At 37.8% G+C, this 24,328-nt stretch overlaps 1 protein-coding gene across 2 annotated transcripts in view; it reads left to right on the forward strand.

Moving 5' to 3' along the window:
• The window catches only part of AHCYL2 (adenosylhomocysteinase like 2), a 170,721-nt gene that overhangs the window by 9,813 nt on the left and 136,580 nt on the right, over positions 1-24,328 (forward strand). The window lies entirely within an intron of this gene.

Consider the following 24,328-nt stretch of genomic DNA (forward strand, 5'->3'; position numbering starts at 1 on the left):
GCACATTTAACTTAATTTTTTTTCTTTATAAAATATGCTGTAGTAACTCTCTGTGTGCATTTTCTTTGTCTACATGTGTAAGTGTTTCTCTTAAGATAGATACCTAAAGGTAGAATTTTGGAGTTGAAAGATCTCCCCATTTTAAACTTAATATGTAATGTCATGTTGCCTTCAAAAATGTAGTACCATTTTACACATCAACTAACTATATACAAGACAACCTTTTCACCACACCTTCACCAATGCTAGATAGTTTTACATCTCTTATGAGGAAAATCTTTTACTGTTGTTTTTATTAGCATTTTTCCTGCTTATAATGAGGCTGAGAATATTTTCATGCATATATTAGCAATTTATATTCTTTTTCTTGTAATTGCCAGTTTATATTTATTCATTAACAAATATTTATTGAGTGACTACTATTGCCACGTGCTGGGGATACAACAGTGAACAAAATAAAGATGCCTGCCCTCCTGTTGACTTGTCTTTTTCATATCGACTTGTAGGAATTCTTTATATATTCTGGATATTCATTCTTTGCCAGTATTTTTTCCTACTCTATTTCTTGTTGACTTATAACTTTGTTTATTATTTTAAAAGTTTTTATGTAGTCAGATTGGCCAGTTTTTTCCTTTATGACTTAAACATTTTGTGTCTTAGAATCGCTTTTCCTACCCCTGGTTTATAAATAAATGCTTTTATATTTTCTTCAACTGTTTTTGGTTGTGTTTATTCTGTTTTGGTCTTCAATCCATCTGCAATTTATTTTTGTTTGTAATGTAAGATAGGGACTTTTGTAATGTAAGATAGCTTTGTTTGTCCCCAAATAAATTTTGTGTGTGTGTGTGTGTGTGAGGAAGATTAGCCCTGAGCTAACATCCGTGGCCAATCCTCCTCTTTTTGCTGAGGAAGATGGGCCCTGGGCTAACATCCGTGCCCATCTTCCTCTACTTTATATGGGACACTGCCACAGCATGGCTTGATAAGTGGTGCATATGTGCATGCCCGGGATCCAAACCTGTGAACCCTGGGCCACCGAAGTAGAGCGTGTGAACTTAACTGCTATGCCACCAGGCTGGCCCCTCCCAAATAAAATTTAATATTTTACTTTTTCCGGTTTGTTCTCTATTTCTTTCTCTTTAACTTGTCCTTCTTGACTGTTTTTCTTTCTTAACTTTTAGCTGGACATGTAGAAGTAACTTTTGATTGAAGACTGTATCTAGTTAAGTCAAGAATGACACTAAAAATTGCCATTCTGGGCCGGCCCCGTGGCTTAGCGGTTAAGTGCGCACGCTCCGCTACTGGCGGCCCGGGTTCGGATCCCGGGCGCGCACCGACGCACCGCTTCTCAGGCCATGCTGAGGCTGCATCCCACATACAGCAACTAGAAGGATGTGCGACTATGACATACAACTATCTACTGGGGCTTTGGGGAAGAAAAGAAGGAGGAGGATTGGCAATAGATGTTAGCTCAGAGCCAGTCTTCCTCAGCAAAAAGAGGAGGATTAGCACGGATGTTAGCTCAGGGCTCATCTCCCTCACAAAAAAAAAAGAAATTGCCATTCTGGTAGTACCAACTTAGTGCTTATAATGAGTTACTCATAGGAGCACTTGCTATTTTAGCAAATTCTACTTATTGTTTATAAGTAAACATAGCAAACATAGTTATTATTGTTTAGTGGATATAGATTATGTTTTGATAGAAATTGGAGCCTCAATGATATCTCAAATACATATCCTGTGCAACAGTGGTCTACAGAGGAACTTACCTTCTGCAGTTATACTAAGTTGGAAAAATGTAATACTGTGTGGTCCTTTTCCAAAATGACACCTGATTTTTTTTTTAAGGCATTGCCAAGAATTGAGTATGTGTGATGAGACTGTAGTCAGAAAAAGTTTTGCCCTGATTAGATAGTTGTATGTATCTACTTTTCAAAGTTGACATTACCTGCTCCAAGTTAAAGAAGGACTTTTTTTCCTGGCAGGTAGATAAAGTGTCTTCTTCAACAAAGCTTTGTTGGATAGAGCTTGACTGAGTTTAGTCTTGGGTCACTCTGCTTTGGGAGACAGAAATGGAATAGGAATTTTTACTACATTCACATCTATTGTATCTATAAGGAAAAAAAGATGATTGGTCTAATGCTAGTTCCTTTTTAGAGTCGATGCTGGACTGTATTATAGAAATAGAGAAGCAACTTTACTGCTTCTGGATGCTTGTCTAATAATCTCCCCTAATACATTGTGAGCTTCTTTTGTGCAAAAATCATTTATGTGTTGTGTGCTAAACACTGATAAGAGATAGGGTTATTACATCAGCAAAATATCATTCTTGCCCTCAGAGAGTAGGGAATATAGATATGAAAGTAAATAAATACAATCTAGTTTGATATGAGCAATACTGGAAGTAGGAATTGTTGCAGTCTGAAGAGTTCAGCATTGAAATTGAGGTGTATCACCTCAGGGAAACTAGTTGGTTGTTCACCCAGGAGGCTTCACAATGTAGCAGAACCATTGTGAGGTTTCATGTTCTAGCTTTACCAATCCAGAAATTCACATTTTTAGTACACTTAGACATCATTCACCTCTTAGGACTGGCTCATTCAAGCCAAACTCACAGGAGACTCATATTTAAAACAAAATGATAACTTCTAATTTATGGTCAGGTGTATAACACTCAAGCTGATCTGATACACGTGTCAGTCAGAGGATACTCTGGAAAATCTACATGAGAAGTCTAATTATAATTAGAGGCAGTTTATTAAGTTTGGAATCTTTTAGATTCTTGCTACTCAAGCTGGTCCATGACCAGAAGCATTGGTAACACCCCGGAGCTTGTTAGAAATGCACAATCTCGGGCAACTTTGGTTCTATACTAGTGTATACCCACCAGAACCTCAGTTTTTTACTCATTGTTGAAGAGTGTTGGCTTAGCATTTGGTCTTATTTCATACTTCTCTTTTATGAAACCTCAGAGTAGCGAGGCAAGAAAATCATTTTAGGGTTTTGTGAAGGGTAGAAATTTATAGTAAAACTTATTGTAAAACTTGTAATCAAATACTTGATAGACATAGAGACATAGAAACACAGACAGGCACAGATACATAAAGACAGACACACAGAGATCCCCTACGTACAACAGAACCCCTCCAGATCCTTCTATCCAGACCCTGCCCACACACAGAGACATACCCACAGAGATAGCCCACACAGACTCATACAACAATGTAGAGACCCCACAGAGAGAGATATACACATACATTAATGGGTAATGCTTAAAACTCAAGATTTTCATTGAACTTGAGTAGTGTTCTCCATAGTTATTTTGAGGAGAAGGGACAAGTAAACTCTCTAAGGTACTTTTAACTGAGCCAGAAAATGAAGCAAAAACAGATGGACTGCCATCGGGTCTGCAGAACAGTGAACCTTATAAAGCCAGTTTTGTTTTAATTCCTGTTTCTGGACCTGCTTGTTCCTGGGCATCATTTTCAGTTTGATGTACTCATCATGCTTGGATGGAAAGTCATTGTCCTCTTTCTCTCAGGAGCTTGCATCCTAGATTGCTGATTAAGCAGAGTTCCACGTTCAGTTCTCTTTGGCACTAATTAACACACTCCCTCAATGCTATCTGAGTCACATAAATCTGCCCAGGATTGGAAGATCCAGAAACACTGTATCTATGTGGAGGACTTATATTGAGTTCTCTGTGGATGTGTGGGACTGAAGAATGTAGGGTCTAGAGGGAAAATTATGTTAAAACTAGAGATAGAGCCAGCCCTGATGACCTAGTGGTTAAGGTTCGGTGCTCTCGCCACTTTGGCGGCCCGGGTTTGTAGCCTGGTCACGGAACCACACCACCCGTCTTGTCAGTTTCCATGGTGTGGTGGTGGCTCACGTGGAGGAACTAGAAGGACTTACAACTAGAATATACAACCATGCACTGGGACTTTGGGGAGGAAAAAGAAAGAGGAAGATTGGCAACAGATGTTAGCTCAGGGTGACTCTTTAAAAAAAAAAACTAGAAAGAGATGTAATTTTGGGTTTTTGTTGAGTCATTCGTAGTATAAGTTTTCATAGAGACTTGTGATGAAACTTAAGAATGATTCGGGAATAATTTAGTTGTAAGGTAAAAGATTTTTAAACTACACTGAGGTAGGTGGGGGATGGCACATTGACTGTATTGGTTGATAGAGAGATCACTGGTATCCACGTAGCCAGATTTTTCAGTGTCTTGGGCATCATTTTATGAGAAGTATCTTGTTAGGGAAAAGACGACTCGACCGTACAGGATGTTTGTGCCTAAATACTTGAAAGTTTCTGTCACACTGAGTGAGTTAGGCAACAGAGAGACATTAGTAGGATAGTTTTACAAATGTAGGTTCCAAAAAGAGATAAATATTTTTCTCTTGCTGCCTGGTACTTGTGTATATATTCATTTGACCAAAAGCCTGTTTAAAAATTTTTTTTCCAAGCATGTGGAAGATTATTGAGAAAATTGTACTCACTGCTCGATTTAACAAATGTTAGCATTTTCCAGACTTTTCTGTAGATATTTTTTAAAGATATAAAATATTGTAGATAAAACTGAAGACCCCTTTATACCCCTTCTGTATTCATTCCCTTCCTACCCTCTCTTCCTCGCATCACAGAAGTAACTGCTGTCCAAACTTTGCTGTTTATAATTCCCCTTCATGTTTTAATACTTTTGCTATAAATTGTTTATCAATATGATTTGTGTATTGATAAACAATATATAGCATTGTTTTGTACGTTTAAAAACAACATAAATGGTCTTATATAGTAGATATTATTCTGCAGCCTACTTTTTCACTGAACTTTATTTTGAGTCTTAATCAGTCTAATGTGTAGATTTTCTGGTTGATTCATTTTAACTACTATGGAGTACTTCATTGTATGAATATACTGCGGTTTACCCATTCCCCTACTAATGTTTCTTTTTTTTTTTTGTTAATCTGGAGTGAACATCCTGAATCATGTTTCCTTATGCACATGTATGATAGTTTCCCTAGGGATATCCCTATAAGCAAAATTGCTTAAGGTATATCAACTTTACCATATACTCCCAAATTGCTTTCTTTTTTTTTTTTTTTAAAGATTTTATTTATTTATTTTTTCCCCCAAAGCCCCAGTAGATAGTTGTATGTCATAGCTGCACATCCTTCTAGTTGCTGTATGTGGGACTCGGCCTCAGGATGGACGGAGAAGTGGTGCCTCGGTGCGCGCCCGGGATCCGAACCCGGGCCACCAGCATCGGAGCGCGCGCACTTAACCGCCAAGCCACGGGGCCGGCCCCAAATTGCTTTCTAAATTGGTTTTATTAATTCCTGTTTTCTGAATCCTTACTAATATGTGCTGTTGTCAGATATTGAACTTATGTCAGTCGGGTAGTTGTGCAGTGGTATCTTTGTTGTTTTAACTTGAATTTCCTTGGATATTAGTGAGATAGAGCATCTTTTAATATATTTGTAGTCCATTTGGATTTCCTTTTTTGTTAAGTGTTATCTATATTCATATTCTTTTCCATTTTTCTTTTGGGATTTCATTGGTTTTTTTATTGATTTTTAAAAGTTCTTTATATATATTCATTTTAATCTTTTATCAGATATATGTGTTGCAAATATCTTCTGGTCTGTGGCTTGCTTTTTTTTTTACTTATAACTTTTATACAGAGGTTATATTTTTTAATTTAAAATTGATCAATTTTTTTCTGTATATAGTTTGTCCTTTTTGAGTCTTGTATTAGAAACTTTTCCCTATCTTGAGGTCATGTACTCTTCTATATAGTCTTCTTTTTTTTTTTTTAATAATTTTATTTATTTATTTATTTTCCCCCCCAAAGCCCCAGTAGATAGTTGTATATCATAACTGCACATCCTTCTAGTTGCTGTATGTGGGACACGGCCTCAGCATGGCCGGAGAAGCGGTGCGTCGGTGCACGCCCGGGATCCGAACCCGGGCCCCCAACAGCACGGGGCCGGCCCTATATAGTCTTCTAACATGTTTAGTTTTGTTCACAATTCAGTCTTTTGTCTATCTGGAATTTATTTTTGTTTATGGTGTGAGATAGTGATCTAATTTTATTTTTCCATATGGATGACCAATTGTCCCAGTCCTGTTTGTTGACTAAGTCTGTCCTTTCCCCATTGATATGTAATGCCACTTTCTGTCATACTCTGTATCCATTGTGTTTCTGGGTTCTCCGTTTTGTTTCATTCGTCTCTTTGTCGATCCCTTTACCAATACCACACTTTGTTTTAAGTGCTAGAATTTTATAATAACTCTTGAATTTGCCTAAGTTCCTCCTAATGCCTTGTTTCTTTGTTTTTAACAGCTCTATTGAGGTAAATTTACATAGGATAAAATCCACCTGTTGTAAATTACAACTCAGTGACTCTTTTTTTTTTTTTTTATTGTGAGGAAGACCAGCCCTGAGCTAACATCTGACGCCAATCCTCCTCTTTTTGCTGAGGCAGATTGGCCCTGGGCTAACATCCGTGCCCATCTTCCCCTACTTTATATGGGACGCCGCCACAGCATGGCTTGACACGCGGTGCGTTGGTGCGCGCCGGGGATCTGAACCTGTGAACCCCGGGCTTCCAAAGTGGAGCGTGTGCACTTAACCACTGCGCCACCGGGCTGGCCCCGACAACTCAGTGACTATTAATAAATGTATTTGTAGAGGTTTTTTTTTTACTGTGTAAAAGGTAGATATAACATAAAATTTACCACTTTAACCATTTTATTTATTTATTTATTTATTAATTATAATAGCTATCCTAATGGGTATGAAGTATATAGAGTTTTAAAATCACTACCCCAATCCAGTTTTAGAACAGTTCCATTTCCCCAAAAAGTCCGTTTTGCCCATTTCCAGTCAATCCCTGCTCCCACTCTCCACCCCAAGTAATCACTGATTTGCTGTCTTTGTTTATAGATTTGTCTTTTCTGGAAATTTCATATAAATGAGTCGTACAATATATGATCTTTTGTGTCTAGGTTTTTCACTTAGCGTGATGTTTTCTAGTTTCATTCATGTATAAATAGTTTTTCCTTTTTATTGTTTTTTTTTTTTTTTTTGCAGTAACATTGGTTTATTGCAGTAACATTGGTTTATAACATTGTAAAAATTTCAGGTGTACATCACTGTACTTCTATTTCTGCATAGATTACATCATGTTCACCACCAAAATACTAATTACAACCCATCACCACACACATGTACCGAATTATCCCTTTCACCCTCCTCCCTCCCCCCTTCCCCTCTGGTAACCACCAATCCAATCTCTGTCCCTATGTGTTTGTTTATTGTTGTTATTATCTACTACTTAATGAAGGAAATCATGCGGTATTTGACCTTCTCCCTCTGACTTATTTCACTTTGCATTATACCCTCAATGTCCATCCATGTTGTCACAAATGGCTGGATTTCATCGTTTCTTATGGCTGAGTAGTATTCCATTGTGTATATATACCACAGCTTCTTTATCCATTCATCCCTTGATGGGCACTTAGGTTGCTTCCAAGTCTTGGCTATTGTGAATAACGCTGCAATGAACACATGGGTGCATGTACCTGTACAAATTGGTGTTTTCAAGTTCTTTGGATAAATACCCAGCAGTGGGATGGCTGGATCATATGGTAGTTCTATCCTTGATTTTTTGAGGAATCTCCATACTGTTTTCCATAGTGGCTGCACCAGTTTGCACTCCCATCAGCAGTGTATGCGAGTTCCCTTCTCTCCACATCCTCTCCAACACATGTTTCCTGTCTTGTTAATTATAGCCATTCTGACGGGCGTCAGGTGATATCTCATTGTAGTTTTGATTTGCATTTCCCTGATAGTTAATGATTTTGAACATCTTTTCATGTGTCTGTTAGCCATCTGTATATCTTCTTTGGAGAAATGTATAAATAGTTTTTCCTTTTTATTGTTGAATAGAATTCTATTATATGGATATACCACATATTATTTATCATTTTTAGCTGATGTACGTTTGGACTGTTTCCAACTTTTTGCTATTTTCAATAATGCTGCTTTGGACTGTCATGTGGATAAGTCTGTGTGTGGATATATGTTTTAATTTCTCTTCGACAGATATCTAGGAGTGGAATTGCTGGGTCATGTGTTAGGTTTATGTTTAACTTTTTAAGAAAATGGCAGACTTTTCCAAAGTGTTTGTATGATGTTACATTCCCACCAACGAGGTATGAATGTTTGTTTCTCTACATCCTTGTCAGCACTTGGCATTGTCAGTCTTTTTGTTTATAGCCATTTTAGCGGTTGTGTAGTGCTATCATTATGATTTTAGTTTACATTTCCCCATGACTAGTGATGTTGAGCATCTTTTCATGTGCTTATTAGCCATTTGCCTATCTACTTTGGTGAAATGTCTATTTCAGATCATTTGCCCATTTTTAAATTGGATTGTTTTCTTATTACTAAGTGTAGGCCTTCTTTCTATATTCCAATTACAAGTCCTTTTCTGGATATGCGATTTGCAAATGTTTTCTTTTAGTCTGTGGCTTGTCTTTTCATTTTCCTAATGATATATTTTGAAGAGCTAATGTTTTTAATTTTGATAAAGTCCAATTTATTACTTTTTTAATAGATTGTACTTTTGGTGTTATGTCTAAAAAATCTTTAACTCAAGGTCACAGAAATGTTCTCCTTTGTTTTCTTCTAGCAGTTTTATAGTTTTAGATTTTACATTGAGGTCTACGATGCATTCTGAGTTGATTTTTGTGTATGAGTGAGAGAATGGGCCTAATCTTTTTTCCTTCATATAGATATCTAGTTGTCGCAGCACCATTTGTTGAAAAGACTATGAATTGCCTTGACACCATTGTTGAAAATCAGTGTCTGTAGATGGTGTGGGTCTATTCCCAGACTCTGTAGTCTGTTCCAGTGATCTGCTTGTTTATCTTGGTGCCAATACTACACTTTCTTGATTACTGTAGCTTTATAGTAAGTATTGGAATTAGTTAGTATAAATGCTCTAATTTTGTTCTTTTTTTTCAAAATTATTTTGACTATCTTAGGTCCTTTAAATTTCCATATAAATTTTAGGATAAGCCTGTCATTTTCTACAAAAAAGCTTGCCAGGATTTTGATAGCAATTGTATTGAATCTATAGGTCATTTTGGGAGAATTCCCATCTTACTGATACTGAGACTTCCAATCCATGAACATAAAACATCTCTCCACTTTTTTAGATGTTCTCTAATTGCTCTTAGCAATATTTTGTACTTTATAGTGTATAAGCTTAACACTTCTTTTCTTAAATTTATTTTTTAAGTTTTTTTTTTTGTTTTTTGGTGAGGAAGATTGTCCCTGAGCTAACATCTGTGCCAATCTTCCTCTATTTTGTATGTGGGACACTGCCACAGCATGGCTTGAGGAGCGGTGTGTAGATCCAAGCCTGGGATCCGAACCCGCAAACACCGGGCTGCTGAAGCCAAGCATGTGAACTTAACCCACTATGCCACCGGGCTGGCCCCAAGTGTTTTATTTTTTTGATGCTGTTATGAATGGAATTGTTTTATTAATTTTATTTTTAGGTTGTTTATTGCTAGTGTATAGAAATATAAGTGTTTTTTTTTTTTTTTTTGGTAAGGAAGACTAGCCCTGAGCTAACATCCAATGCCAGTCCTCCTGTTTTTTGCTGAGGACGATTGGCCCTGGGCTAACATCTGTGCCCATCTTCCTCTACTTTATACGGGATGCCGCCCCAGCATGGGTTGACAAGCAGTGTGTCAGTGCGCGCCCGCGATCCAAACCTGCGAACCCCAGGCCGCCGAAGTGGGGTGCGTGCACTCAACCACTGCGCCACCTGGCCAGCCCCACAAGTGATTTTTTTTACTGTGGTGAAATATACATAACATAATATTTATGATTTTAACCATTTTGACATGTACAATTCATTGGCATTAAGTACGTTGATAATGTTGTATAACTATCGCCACTGTCTATACCCCAAATTTTCTCATCCTCCCCAACAAAAACTTGTACCCATTAAACAATAACTCACCTTTCTCTCCTTTTCCTAGCCCCTGGAAAGCTGTATTCTACTTTCTGTCTCTATGAATTTGCCTTTAGGTACCTCATATTGTATGTGAAATCATACAATATTTGTCCTTTCGTATCTGGCTTATTTCACTTAGTATAATGTTTTTAAGGTCCATCCATGTTGTAGCACATATCATAATTTCATTCCTTTTAAAGGTTGAGTAATGTTCCATTGTATCTATATACCACACTTTGTTTTTCCTTTCCTGTATTGATGGACATTTGGGTTGTTTCTACCTTTTGGCTATTATGAATAATGCTGCTATGAATACAAGTGTATAAGTATCTGTTTGAGTCCCTGTTCAGTTCTTTTGGATATGTACCTAGTAGTAGAATTGATATTTGTATGTTGATCTTGTATCTTGCAACTTTGCTAAACTTATTACTGTAGTAGTTTTTTTAGAGATTTAGATTTTTCTACATATAGGCTCATGTCATCTACAAATGACAGTTTTATTTCTTGTTTTATAATATGTATGCCTTTAATTTATTTTTCTTGCCATATTGCACTGTCTAGAACCTTTAGTACAATGTTGAATAGAAATGATGAGAGCTGACATCCTCACCTTGTTCTCAGTCTTAAAGGAAAAGTAGTCAGTCTTTCACCATTAAGTGTGATATTAGCTGATAGTTGGTAGGGCAAATTTCTCCTAATATATTCTTTATAATGTCTTAATTTTAACTGATTAAGAGACTGGATAAATTGGCATGTATTAATGAATATCACCTGCTTGACATACTTCTCTTAGCTATAAAATTAACAGTCCTTTTGTCTCTTGTGGAATCAGGCAACCCTGATACCGTTTAAATTTCTACTTTGAGTCAATGTTTTAATCAGTAATCTAAATTGGCAGTTCATAGGCTACCTGTCCATATTTAAGTCTAGGGTATCTAGATTGTGACTAAAAAAAGTGAAGCTTTTATATTCCATGGTGCTGTTTTAAAGTTCATTATGGTTTTCCTTCTTTGGGGAGAGATTTCTGTGATATTTTCTCTTTAAAGGAAAATATGTGTGTTTGTATGTAAAATAAACTACATTTACAGCTAATGGATATAGTTTATTTTATAGTCCAAACCTTTTGTTTCAGCTGTTCACGTAAGATCCACCGGCAGCACTCTTCTTCTGGTGGATGGAGATGCTGAAGTTTACATACCTTGATTGATAAATCTGTGTGTGATATTTCAGTTAAGTGCCTTATCCCTTAGACTGTAAACTCTTCAAGGGCTGAGACTATGTCTTTTTCGTTCACTGTATTGTTAGTATCTGGCAAATAGTAAAAGTTTTGAATGAAAAAATGATGAAATCAGTCTGTTTTGTGATACTTGCGTAAAGAGGAGTGATTAGTGTAAATGAGCTTGCCTTTAAGGTGTATTTTCATTCTCTAATCCTCAGAGCATTTCAGAGTATGGATTGTTGTCTATTTAGCTTAAGTAGAAAAATTTCCCAGTTTCCTCTTAGTAATTAAGCTAGATATTACTAAGTTTGTTATTATTCTCTTACATATGTACTTTTTTTTTTTTGTGAGGAAGATCAGCCCTGAGCTAACATCTGCCAATCCTCCTCTTTTTGCTGAGGAAGAGTGGCCCTGGGCTAACATCCATGCCCATCTTCCTCCACTTTATATGGGATGCTGCCACAGCATGGCCTGACAAGCAGTGCATCTCTGCGCGCCAGGGATCCAAACCCGGGCCGCCAGCAGCGGAGGGCGCGCGCTTAACCGCTACGCCATGGGGCCGGCCCCTGTACATTTTTAAAAGTTTGAAACCTATCTCTTTTTCTTTATGGTTTGGTAGAATCAAAGTAAATCTGTGCTATGGTTCTGGCAATTAGTCAAACTATTTTCATGTCGTTTCTTAGAGATTTTAGGCCTAGCCAGACATGACTGATTTGGGTAATTTTGTAGGAACCTGCTTCTATAATTAGCTATACACCTTTGAGATAACCAATTTTCAGAAAGGGATGGTTATGAGTATCATCTAGGAAGTTGATATCTTTTTAGTAAAATGGCGTTGTTCATTTCTAAATCTTTTCCTTTGAAGTTGGGTCAGCATTTATTAGTTGCAATTGATTAATAAATACATTCTGATTTTAACAGCTCATTGGGTTACTTGGAATAAAAAATTCATGTTTGACATTTGAGTCTTCTCCGTTTCTCTCTGCTTTGTTGACCAGGACCTTGCTACAACATGGAGGACTGTTAGAACTTGAATATCAGGAGTTGAGCTGGAATTTTTGGCTCCCAGCCTATTCTTTGTCCTTGTGCTTCAGTGATGCTTCAGTGAACTTATTAGCCCATAATTTTTTCATCTGTTTTTCTCACGCTGCTTGATAATGTAGAGGAAGGAAAATTCTTTTTCCTGCTACTTTCTTAGGATCGCTGGCTGGGGCGCTATCAATTGAACTGACAAAAGGCGGATTAACGAGAAAAGCATATAAATGTATGTAATATAAATTTACTTGACGCAGGAGCCTTCATAAGGAAATGAAGACCTGAGGAAATGGGTAAACCTGAGTGTTTTTATATTAAGTTTGATAGGAAGTAGAAAGTCTTGGGAAAATGTGATAGAACAAAAGGGTATGAGCTAAGGGCAGTAAACTAGGGGAAACTTCGCAAGGCCCGTTCGTTTGGATTCCTCTTGATGTCCCTCCATCTTTGGAGATAAGGAAGCCCCTTTCCTCCCCGTATAGGGAGAGCACCCCTTACATGAGAGTCTTATGACCTGCTTCAGGGGAGAAGGGGAGGTCAGCAAGTCGTTCCTACACCTGCCATTTTTCAAATTCCTTCAGCTTAAAGTAGTCAGTATGCTAAGGTGCCAAATTTGTGGGTCATGTGTTCTGAACCCCATTATTCCTGCTCTCTAAAACTTTTCCCAAAAAGTTTCACAGTCCAGAAACTGAGTTGATAGATTGTCCCATAACCTACTGAACCAGTCTCTCAGTCCTGAGAGTAGGTCAGTCCAGTTAAACAGTTGTGTCTCGTTTTAGGAGGCAGTGGTATAGGTGGGAGTAGGGCACACGCCTAAGTTAAGCCTCTATATAGTGTGAGCAGTCAGGCATTTAATGATGGGCATTTCTGTAAAAACAAAAGAAAAACAAAAGTTAATGGTTAGAACAAGCTTTAAAGTCAGTTTTTGAGTCAAGAGGGTAGTCAGTCGAGATTTCTAGATGTTGGGCTCGAAGCAGCTTTAGATGATGGAGTGAGGGCCGGCCCTGTGGCTTAGCGGTTAAGTGCGCACACTCCGCTGCTGGCGGCCCGGGTTCGGATCCCGGGCGTGCACGGACGCACCGCTTCTCCGGCCATGCTGAGGCCAAGTCCCACGTACAGCAACTAGAAGGATGTGCAGCTATGACATACAACTATCTACGGGGGCTTTGGGGAAAAAAATAAATAAATAAATAAAATTAGATGATGGAGTGAGGACAGGCAGCAGCAATCTAATGAATTTCTGGTTTGCAGTTTGAATGTCTCTGATGATGGCATTGGGTGTTCCAGTAAACTTTATGAGTGGCCCACACAGTAGCAGGCACAAAGGTTGTCCATATATGATCTGTTGTGGTGATTTCTTTGAATGTTGTATCAAGTTGTCCACGTTTGGCTTGCAGGGCTTTGGAAAAAGGGCACTTTTAGTTCTTAGTGATGTGAAGTCAGGAGGGTGGGAGAAAAATTGGGAATTTTAGTTTGGAGAGTTGTAGCCAGGTATTTCAGAAAACTAGAAGAATTGAGAACCCACAGGAGTGCATTATATAGTTTTCCATTGAAACATGAAAATTTGTCTCTACAGCCACCCTCCTTGTTGATCAAAGATAACCAAAGTGAGGTTATTCTTGTTTACAAAATAAGTCTGTCTTGTTAGATTTGGCCTGATTATTTACATAAGTGCACCAAGAATGGTAATTGACCACACAGGCCTTTTTAAGTTTGCTTTGCTGGAACTTTTTATAAGGAATCCCAGATGAGACTTTTAAAAACCCCTTGAGGTTAGGCAGCCAAACCAAGAACCCAGCACCAGATTTCACCTGCAGTACCTGTAGATTTGGGTGAATTCCTCTCCTTTTGAGGTCTCCAAGATATCTTAAGGTTCATGGGCCTGGCAGGAAGTGACCTTCCTTACTCGCCAGTGAGGTTGGGGACTCTAAGCTAAGTACCAGGCTAGTTTTTCCAGGAGGGCTTTGTAGGCATTGGCTGCATAAAGTCAACCTTAGTTCCTTAATGCTTTCTAGTCATATCTGATTTTATGCACCATTCTTAAATATGACATTCCAGTCAAAGCCTTGGTAATATAACCAATGTTTCCAATTATATTCTGTTACAAGGAGAACAAATTCTTATTGAACTTATTAAAATAACTATATTGCCATGAAAATAAGAACACTTAATAAGAGTTTCCAAATTCTGGAGGGATCAGGCAGAGAGAAAAGATAAAGGTTTCATTTTTGTTTACTAAGATATAATCTATTAAATTGCTGTATGTTATAGATAGCTTAAGAGAAAAGGGAAAGGACTTCCTTATATCTGGAATATAGAACTTTAAAGAACCAGCAAAGTTTCAAGCAAGAAGGCCATAAAAAATCATAATCTTTCTTCATCAGTTCATTCAGTGCCATATAATTAATTCTTGTTCTGCCTGATCTTTGGTTAGCAGTTTCAAACGTTTTCAGAGAAGAATCAGAGTAAAACAAAAACTGTCTGTGGATGACAAAAGACATAAAATGATCAAGGTTAAAGATCTGATGAGAGTTCATTTGATAAGGAAATTGCGTTATTTCAGGGCATACAACATTTTAACATAATTGGACAATGAGGGTATTAACAAATTTCTGTGAGCTTCATACAATTTCTGGAATACCTACATTAGTAACATTTACCTGTAAAAATATAACCTAGTGAAGCCTAAGCATCCTTTTTTATTTGACAGTATTTTCCATGCAATTTAATATATCAAATAAACTTAATTGTTATTTTTTTTTAAATAGTATCTTTTCCTTTATTTTTATTTTTTTTGTGAGGAAGATCGACCCTGAGCTAACATCTCCCAATCTTCCTCTTTTTTTGCTGAGGAAGACTGGCCCTGGGCTAATATCCATGCCTATCTTCCTCTACTTTATATGGGACGCCACCACAGCATGGCTTGCCAAGTGGTGTGTGGGTGCGCACCCGGGATCCGAACTGGCGAACCCTGGGCCGCCGCACCGGAGCATGCGCACTTAACGGCTTGTGCCACCAGGCCGGCCCCTGTTATTATTTTTTTAACATTTCTCTTTACGAGGTTAAAGAACAAATCCTTTGATATTTTCCAGGGCCCCTCTGTGATATCTCAAGTTATTTTGAGGTTAAAAAGACTTCATTTAGAATTTGATTTTAAGAAGTTTGTCACAAATGTCAAAAGGTTTGAACATTTGATTTAATAGGGTCAAAGGTCACTATGAAACAATACTCATTCATTTAACAAAAGTGACAATAAAAGATTTTTTTTTTAAGTATTTATTTATTTATTTCTCCCCAAAGCTCCAGTACGTAGTTGTATATCTTAGCTCTTGGTCCTTCTAGTTCTTCTGTGTGGGATGCCACCTCAGCATGGCTTAATGAGCAGTGTGTGTAGGTCTGTGCCCAGGATTAGAACTGGCGAACTCTGGGCTGCCGAAGTGGAGTGTGCAAACTTAACCACTACGCCACCAGGCCAGCCCCCCAATAAAAGATTTTAAAGGCAAGTATAGGAAGTAACATAGCTGTGAAATAAAAACCTTAGCTCCTTCAATACTGGGAAAACTCAGTTTTGTTTTGTTTTTTATGTAATCAATGATATGATGAAAACAACATGAAGTACAGGAAATTATTTTGACAAGATACAAAATCTTTGTTTCCTAAGCAGATTACTTAAAAGATAAAGAAAAACCTTTTTACAGTTTCATAATAAGAGCAGATCAATAATCCATGAAAACTTTGTCATTCTAGTTTTGTGTCAGTATACTTTTGATAAAGCTCTTTTTTTGGGGGTGAGAAAGATTTGCTCTGAGCTAACATCTGTTGCCAATCTTCTTTTTTTTTTCCCTTGAGGAAGACTATCCCTGAGCTAACATCTGTGCCAGTCTGCCTCTATTTTGTATGTGAGTCACTGCCACAACATGGCTTGATGAGTGGTGTAGGTCCACCCCTGATATCTGAACCCTGGAACCTGGGCCACCAAAGTGGAGTGTGCCAGACTTAACTATGCCATGGGGCTGGCCTTCATCATTTTTTTTTTTAACTTATAAATAAACCCATCCAATCTTAGCAGTTTGAGCACACATAAAATTCCTTTTCTACAAACCTTCTACAATTTTTTGTTATATCCATTTAGTTTTTTAGTTCATCTTTCTTATTTTGGACAACCAGTCATTCTACTTTACGACAAAGTTATTTTCTTTTCCCCTAACAAAAACGCATCCTTCATACCTCATACTTTCCTTATCAAAAACACGTCTTACTTGTATACGGTTTTTTTTTTACTCTTATTATTCCTAGTAGTTTCATTTACATTTATTTGTTATAATTTTTAACCATTACTAACCTTTCTTTTACTGAGAAAATTAGGAAGTAGATAATGGTGAATTTCCTGTAACATACCAGCATTCAGTAGCAGATTAGCAAATTTTATGAATGTGCCATCTCACAATTTTTAGAGGTATATGCTGTTTCCTTATAGTACAATTTTTCAATGGGTAAAGGGCGTGTTTACTGAGAGACCCAAATATCTTTTGTGTTTCTGTAAAAATTAAGAAGCCAAAAATAGATAAACTTAAATTCAGTGATTCATGTTTCAATATTTTAGCTTATTTGGAGCTGGATGTAGACATTCAATGAATATTCATCATTTAACTTAACTTAGTATAGCTTTAAGGTTTCAAGTTACCAAAAAGATTTTGGAAACTATTTTTTTTGTGTGTGTGAGGAAGAGTAGCTCTGAGCTAACATCTGTTGCCAATCCTCCTCTTTGCTGAGGAAGATTGGCTCTGAGCTAACATCTGTGCCCATCTTCCTCTATTTTGTATATGGGATGCTGCTACTTGTGGCTTGATGAGCAGTGCATCGGTCCGCACTGGGGATTCAAACCTGCTAACCCTGGGCTGCCAAGGCAGAGCACGCGAACTTAACTGCTATGCCACTGGGCTGGCCCCTTGGAAACTATTTTTAAGTAAACATAAAACATAATTATTGGAGAAAAGTTCACTTATAAACTTGTGTCCCACTTCCATCTATTTAGTTTACTTGTTTTTAACAATTATGCTTACTTATTTTAACAATAATTTTAAAATTAGGATTTTTTTAAACAAAATTTCATAAGACATGAAAGAAAGCTAGCCATCATCATAAGTTATTTTTTTCTTGTTGACAAATCAGGCAAGTATCAAAAAAAAAAAATCACAGAAGCAAAGAACCTAAAAAATTAAATATATAGTTTTGGGTTTTTTTTACTGCCTTGTTTGACATACAGTAAGAAATTCATTTTTATTGTACGTTGTGTTCTTAGGCTGGATTTATAGTTTTATAGTCCTAAACTACTAGTAGAGATAACGTGAGCTTGTTGGCTAGTAAATCTAGGCAGAAAAAATTGGCTATCTGCATTATATTTAATGCTGACAACTCTAAAGATATACCTGTTATCATTAACCAAAAATTTTAAACTACCCTTTTTTACCAAAGATTATCCAAGATCACAAGAACTTGAAAAGAGCATTAGAATTAGTTTCTGCATTTCTGAGAGTTTTGGAATACTTATTTTATATAAGCATTCATTTATCTCTAGGCCAATTTGAGTAAAACTCCTTTAAAGGATTATTTTATCAATTAATTTGGTAATACCATGTGGAGATAGAAAATGATTACATATACGTAACGTACATACACACATACATAAACATGCAAAAACATACAGACATTTGTAAACAGAGATATTATAACTTTCATTCTACATCTTAGCTGTGAGTTAGGTACAGATACATAAAGACACAATTCACTAATTTATGTGAGTTGATTCTCATCTTTATTATTATTATTATCATTTTTGTGTGTGTGTAAGGAAGATCAGCACTGAGCTAACATCCATGCCAGTCCTCCTCTTTTTTTTGCTGAGGAAGACTGGCCCTGGGCTAACATCCTGCCCATCTTCCTCCACTTAATATGGGACGCCGCCACAGCATGGCCTGACAAGTGGTGCATCGGTGCGTGCCTGAGATCTGAACCCCGGGCCGCCAGCAGTGGAGTGCACGCACTTAACCACTACACCACGGGGCCGGCCCCCTATTATTATTTTTTAATCCAAACATGTTTCTGGCAGATGGAACAAGTTAAGGTTACCTGCTCAATGATTGCTAAAGCTTTTTTTTTTAAATCAATATTTATGGAGAAGACTTTTAAGATTTGCATTGGTCCTTGATAAATAATCTTATGGAGGCTGTGGACTAAGTTTTGAGCATGGGACTCTGAAAACAAGTCAAGTAGCAGTTTGTTTCCATAGAGCCTCTTTAATTTTTTTTTCCTTTGAGTTGGGAGGCAAGAGTTATCTCCTTGGAAGTTTGCATTTCAGAGAGATGGCTCTCATGTCCTAGAGAAGATAGGGTAGAAAATTTACATCTCACAGAGACAGAGAAAGGATGTAAGTTTTCTTTAAGAAGGAATTCAGGGGCATATTTGCTTATTATCAGAAATCTAGGGTAATTATTATTTGTTTCTTTCTCTCTCTTTTTTTAAAAAAAGTGCAAAACAGTTCAATGAATTCTTTGCAGTCGGAGTCCAAAATATATTTGCAAGGGGCTTAGTGTGGGAAGGCCTGTACATTTTCTGGGCCTTTGTCGAAACTGTTTCCTGGCTATCAGTGTTAACATAAACCTCAAGCCTGCTCTAAGTCTGATCTTGCCTCCTAATCTTGTTAAAGGAATTTCCTTTCAGATATAAAAGTCCAAATTTTTAAAGGTATACCTATTTCAATGTGACTCCAAGCCAATAAGTTTTTTTATGGCTTAACTGTGGATGCAAGAGGCATCCCCAAAGATAGTGCAAAAACATACAGACCCCTCCAAGATCCAGAGTTACTTCCAAAGATAGCCTAAGAAAGTAGACTTTTGTTGTCTTTACAGGTGGTATAAAGAACCTCCTATGACAAAGGACACAAAAGACAGAGATACAGGAAAACAATGACTATTTCTGGGAGGCTAAGGTTCAATAACCAATGGTTATCTAAAACCAAATTCATGCGAGTCATAATCCAAAGAACTAATTCTTACAAATGTTTTTCTCCTGCTAATCTGAATTTGGAAAAGAAAGGACAAGGAGAAGTTCACCTTCGTCTCTCGACCAGACACTGTAGACAGAAATCTGGGAGGCTGACTTTGGTAAGAAATCTTACCTTTCACTGGCTTTTGCCAGTTGTCCCAGGATTTTTAACTATAGCTTCTGGGTTGAGTGAGGTGTCCTGGCTGTCCCTTCATGGTTGCCAAAACTGTAGGGGACGAAAAATTCTTTTTTCTACTACCCTCCATGGCTCTCTGGCTGGGGCCCTGTAAATTGAACTGACAAAAGACAGATTCACAAGAGAAAAGCATGCAAAGTTATTTAATATGTTTTACATGAGGTGAGAGCCTTCATAAGGAAATGAAAGCTCAAAGAAATGGTTAAACCCGAATGTTTTTATACTAGTTTAGATGAAGAGTGGAAAGTCCTGGCAAAATGTGATAGGACAAAAGGGTATGAGCTAAGGGTAGTAAACTGGGGGAAACTTGGCAAGGCCTTAAATATTCAGTGTCCCAAGGTGCCATATTTGGGGGTAGCATGTTCTGAATCCCATTAATAATGATCATAACTCACATAGCTTAATAATGATGATATCCAAAATTAATTATTTCCAGTTTGAGTATACCCATTAATCTATACAGCTAATCCTAAATTCTTTTCCTGCTACACTGTCGTCTTTTTATTTATTTATTTATTTTTCCCCCAAAGCCCCAGTAGATAGTTGTATGTCATAGTTGCACAGCCTTCTAGTTGCTGTATGTGGGACGCCGCCTCAGCATGGCTGGACAAATGGTGCGTCGGTGCGCGCCCAGGATCCGAACCCGGACCGCCAGTAGCGGAGCATGTGCACTTAACCACTAAGCCATGGGGCTGGCCCCAGCTACACTGTCTTCTGAGTTATTATAATGGCTTATAAATTTTAGGGTCTTTAGGATCTTTTGGATATCCCAGAAGTCATTAGGTGAGATTTTTTTCTTCTTCTCTTGGAGTAGTGTCTTTTAATGTCTTCTGTTTGGTTAGCTGACCTACTTTTTGTTCATTAGGTATTTGGCTTGCTGTTGGTGGATCTTTCACAATTTAATGCTAGCACATAATAGGTGCTTAATAAATGTTTGTGATTATAGAGCTGAACCCCAGTCATGGACCATTGATTTATAACATACTTCTCTTCCCTTACCAGCTCAGTTACCTCTGTCCCTTGAGTGAATGTAACCCCTGATGCAGTGGCACACACAGAAACTTTAGTATTCTCTTCAGCTCTTGTATGAGTCTTGGTTAGATTTTCTGTCCTATGGCACGGATAATTAAGCCTTTGGAAAGAACCCATGGGTTTCCAGGCTCTTTGGCTAGACAATAACAACAAGAACAGTGTGTAGTATATACTGAGGTGATGATACTTGGCAATTCCAAAACAATACTGGTTTTATTCAAGAGCATCATGTTAAATTAGTTAAGATTCCTTTGGCTTAAAACCTACTTTGTAGATTTTACAGTTTTATCTACTCTTTTTCTCCAGAGTTGTTCCTTAAATATCACGGTAGATATGTATCTTCACTTGAAGACTGAGAGACTCAGCAGGAGGGCTCTTGGCTTAAAGGGAGCAAAGGTGATGGGTATGTTGGGACTCACAGTTAGACTCCTGAAGCCTCTGTCCCAATCTTGGGAAGAAAAGGAAGGGCACCCTAGGAAGGTTGGATGCTTGCCAAGATGCAGCAGTGTATCAAAGAATACTCTCTTTAGAGCACTTATAAATATGAATTAGTTCTAACACTAGCACTGTGGTAAGCAATTATAGTTTACTAATGGAAAGGCCACATAAAATGAAATTCAGTTAATGTTTGTTAAATGCCATTAAGCACTCTACTTAGTGCTTGTTCAAGGCTCCAGAGCAGACAGCTGTAAATGCAAAAAATAAATGCTGCATTTTGCGGAAACAGCGTCTCAGTTTCTATATCTGTAAATATAAATAATTCCAGAGTTATAAGATTATAATAAGGAAATACAGTCATGTGCCACATAATGGCATTTCAGTCAAGGACCACATTTATAATGGCAGTCCCATAAGATTAGTACCATATAGGGGCTGGCCTGGTGGTGCAGCGGTTAAATGTGCTTGCTCTGCTGCGGCTGGCCCGGGGTTCGCAGGTTCGGATCCCAGGCGCATACCAAGGCACCGCTTGTCAAGCTATGCTGTGGCAGCGTCCCATATAAAGTAGAGGAAGATGGGCACGGATGTTAGCCCAGGGCCAGTATTCCTCAGCAAAAAAGAGCAGGATTGGCATCAGATGTTAGCTCAGGGCTGATCTTCCTCACACACATACAAAAAAGATTAGTACTGTATAGCCTAGGTGTGTGTCTAAGTAGTGTCTAAGTAGGCTATACCATCTAGGTTTGTGTAAGTACCATAGGGGAAGAAGAAATTTTCCTCTACCCTTCTAGGTTCTTCTGGCTGGTCTAAGAATTAAATTGACATGAGACAGAGTAACAGGAGAAGAACAAAAGTTTAACAATATGTATACATGGGAGAAACCCAGGAAAACCAAGTAACTTGCCAAAATGGCCAAAGCCCTCCCCTTAAATACCATCCTCAGCCAAAGACAAAAGAAGATGTTGGGGATGGGGAGAGTCATAGACTTCAAAGAGAAGGAAGGCAGTTCACAGATGAAAAGGAGCAAATGCTTAGAAAACAAGTGTGTGTTTGGCCACACAAACAGAAGAACTCAGAGGGGAGCCCAACAAACAGGCTTTTCTAGGTTCCTCCCTGTGAACCACCTAGTTCGTGTTATGCTAACTGATAGCTCGCTTCCTGAGACAGGTTTTTTGTGTGTGTGTGTGTGAAGAAGATCAGCCCTGAGCTAACATCCATGCTAATCCTCCTCTTTTTGCTGAGGAAGACCAGCTCTGAGCTAACATCTATTGCCAATCCTCCTCCTTTTTTTCGTCCCCAAAGCCCCAGTAGATATTTGTATGTCATAGTTGCACATCCTTCTAGTTGCTGTATGTGGGACGTGGCCGCAGCATGGCTGGAGAAGCGGTGCGTTGGTGAGCGCCCGGGATCCAAACCCGGGTCACTAGAAGCGGAGCGCGCGCACTTAACCGCTAAGCCACGGGGCCGGCCCCTGAGACAGGTTTTTTTAATCTGAATTTTTTAGGTAGTTAAGGAGGAGGTAACAAGAAAAGCTTTCTTTTGCGTCTTAAAAATAATCAGCCTAAAATAATCCTCATGTTAAAGAGACACATTGTAGGGTGGCAGATTTTGTTCCCCTTCGTTACACTGTATGATGTTCACACAACAACAAAGTCTCTTAATGTATTTCTCAGAATGTACCCACTTGTTAATTGATGCATAGCTGTATTCTTGAGCAGAGATTAGAATGCAGGTGTTTCAAAATATACTTATTTAGGTTTTTATGTTTCATGAATTTTCAAAGGGGTAAAAAGTCAGAATTAGAAAAATAAGAAACAAACTTAGTTTATAGTTGTATCTTTTCTGCTTAAATATTATGATTTAGTCAAATCAAACACAAGGTAAAAAACTGAACTTGAGTTCTTGTTCTGTAATAGTTCAACCAAATACTTATTTGACTAAATCACAATATGAGCACTTGGTTAAAGTATTACAGAATAAGAACTCAAGTTAAGCTTTTTACTTTGTGTTTGAAATGTTAGTATAGCATCTAAATGAAGAGGTCTTGTAGATAGTTTGATCAGGAGTCAGAGTGGAAATGGGAGGAAGGAGTCAAGAAATAGCTTTGGAAGTTACCATGAAGGTCCTCATCATAATGGTAGCTATACTTAGAAGGATTATAGGGAGGACAAAGATGTCTAATGAGAGAACCTTGGGTACAAAGCACCATTAATGGACAGGACAAAGAATAGTATTGGCAAAATTACATTATTATTCTACAGTATTATAATTTTACCTTTGTATAGTTCTTTCTACCTTTTAATGCAGTTAAATCCATCATTTTATTTGATACTGAAATAGAGTTTGAAATAAACTGACTTCTTAATATAACATGTTAATTTCAGGGAAGCTATTACTATTTTTTTTTTAAAAACTGTGAGGAAAAATAGATACTTTACATTGAATTATTTTGTGCTTGATTGGTGCATTGTTAATCTTTTTCAAAGAAATAGCAATTTTGTTGAAACTAGAGCCCAGGTCTATTAATTTTCTATCTGGGTCTCTTTCTTGCAGCAAAATACTGTAAAGCCATCAGTGTTCATTAAGCCTGGGTCACTTTTTATTTAACGTGGCCAAAACAATGTTATCTGCAAGCTTTATTTCAAAGAAGATACAATTTTGTAAGTAGACTTAAAGGCAACATTAAAGCTACCCTTCTGTTTTCTCTGAGGCTAGGTCATAGGCTGAGGAGGGGAAGAGGAGAAGGGTTCAGAGTAAAATGGTGAAGATTTGAAATAGTTTTCTGTGGAGTGTGAGCAAGTGAATTAATCAGAAATATAGCAGGGTTTCTGAATTAATCAGCAAGTAGAGTAGAATTAAATTTTCTAGTAGCCACATTTGAAAAAGTAAAAAGAGGGGCAGGCCCCATGGCCTAGTGGTTAAGTTTGGCAGGCTCCACTTCAGCGACCGGGGTTTGCAGATTCAGATCCTGGGCGTGGACCTATACCACTCGTCAGCCATGCTGAGGTGGCACGTGCAAAATAGGGGAAGACTGGCATAGATGTTAGCTCGGAGCAAATCTTTCCCTGCAAAAAAAAAAAACTTTGCTTTAAAAAATAAAATAAAATACCATTTGCCGTTTGATTTTGTTTTCAGAAGCTTCATGATTAGTGGAGGCCTTGGCAGCCTAAGGCATCATTAGAGTGGAATGGGGAACTTGATGGTCAGGGAAAAGCAAAGGAGGAAGTCCTTGTTTTCATTTTTCTGACATGGTGACAGCTGATATGAAAAGCAAAAGGGGCAAAGACTAGCTGAAGGGGATGAAGTGGTATAGAAGAAAAAGGATCT

The sequence above is a fragment of the Ceratotherium simum genome, chromosome 1 (genome assembly GCF_057802395.1).
Source record: "Ceratotherium simum simum isolate JZ-2026a chromosome 1, ASM5780239v1, whole genome shotgun sequence".
NCBI classification, from domain to species: domain Eukaryota; kingdom Metazoa; phylum Chordata; class Mammalia; order Perissodactyla; family Rhinocerotidae; genus Ceratotherium; species Ceratotherium simum.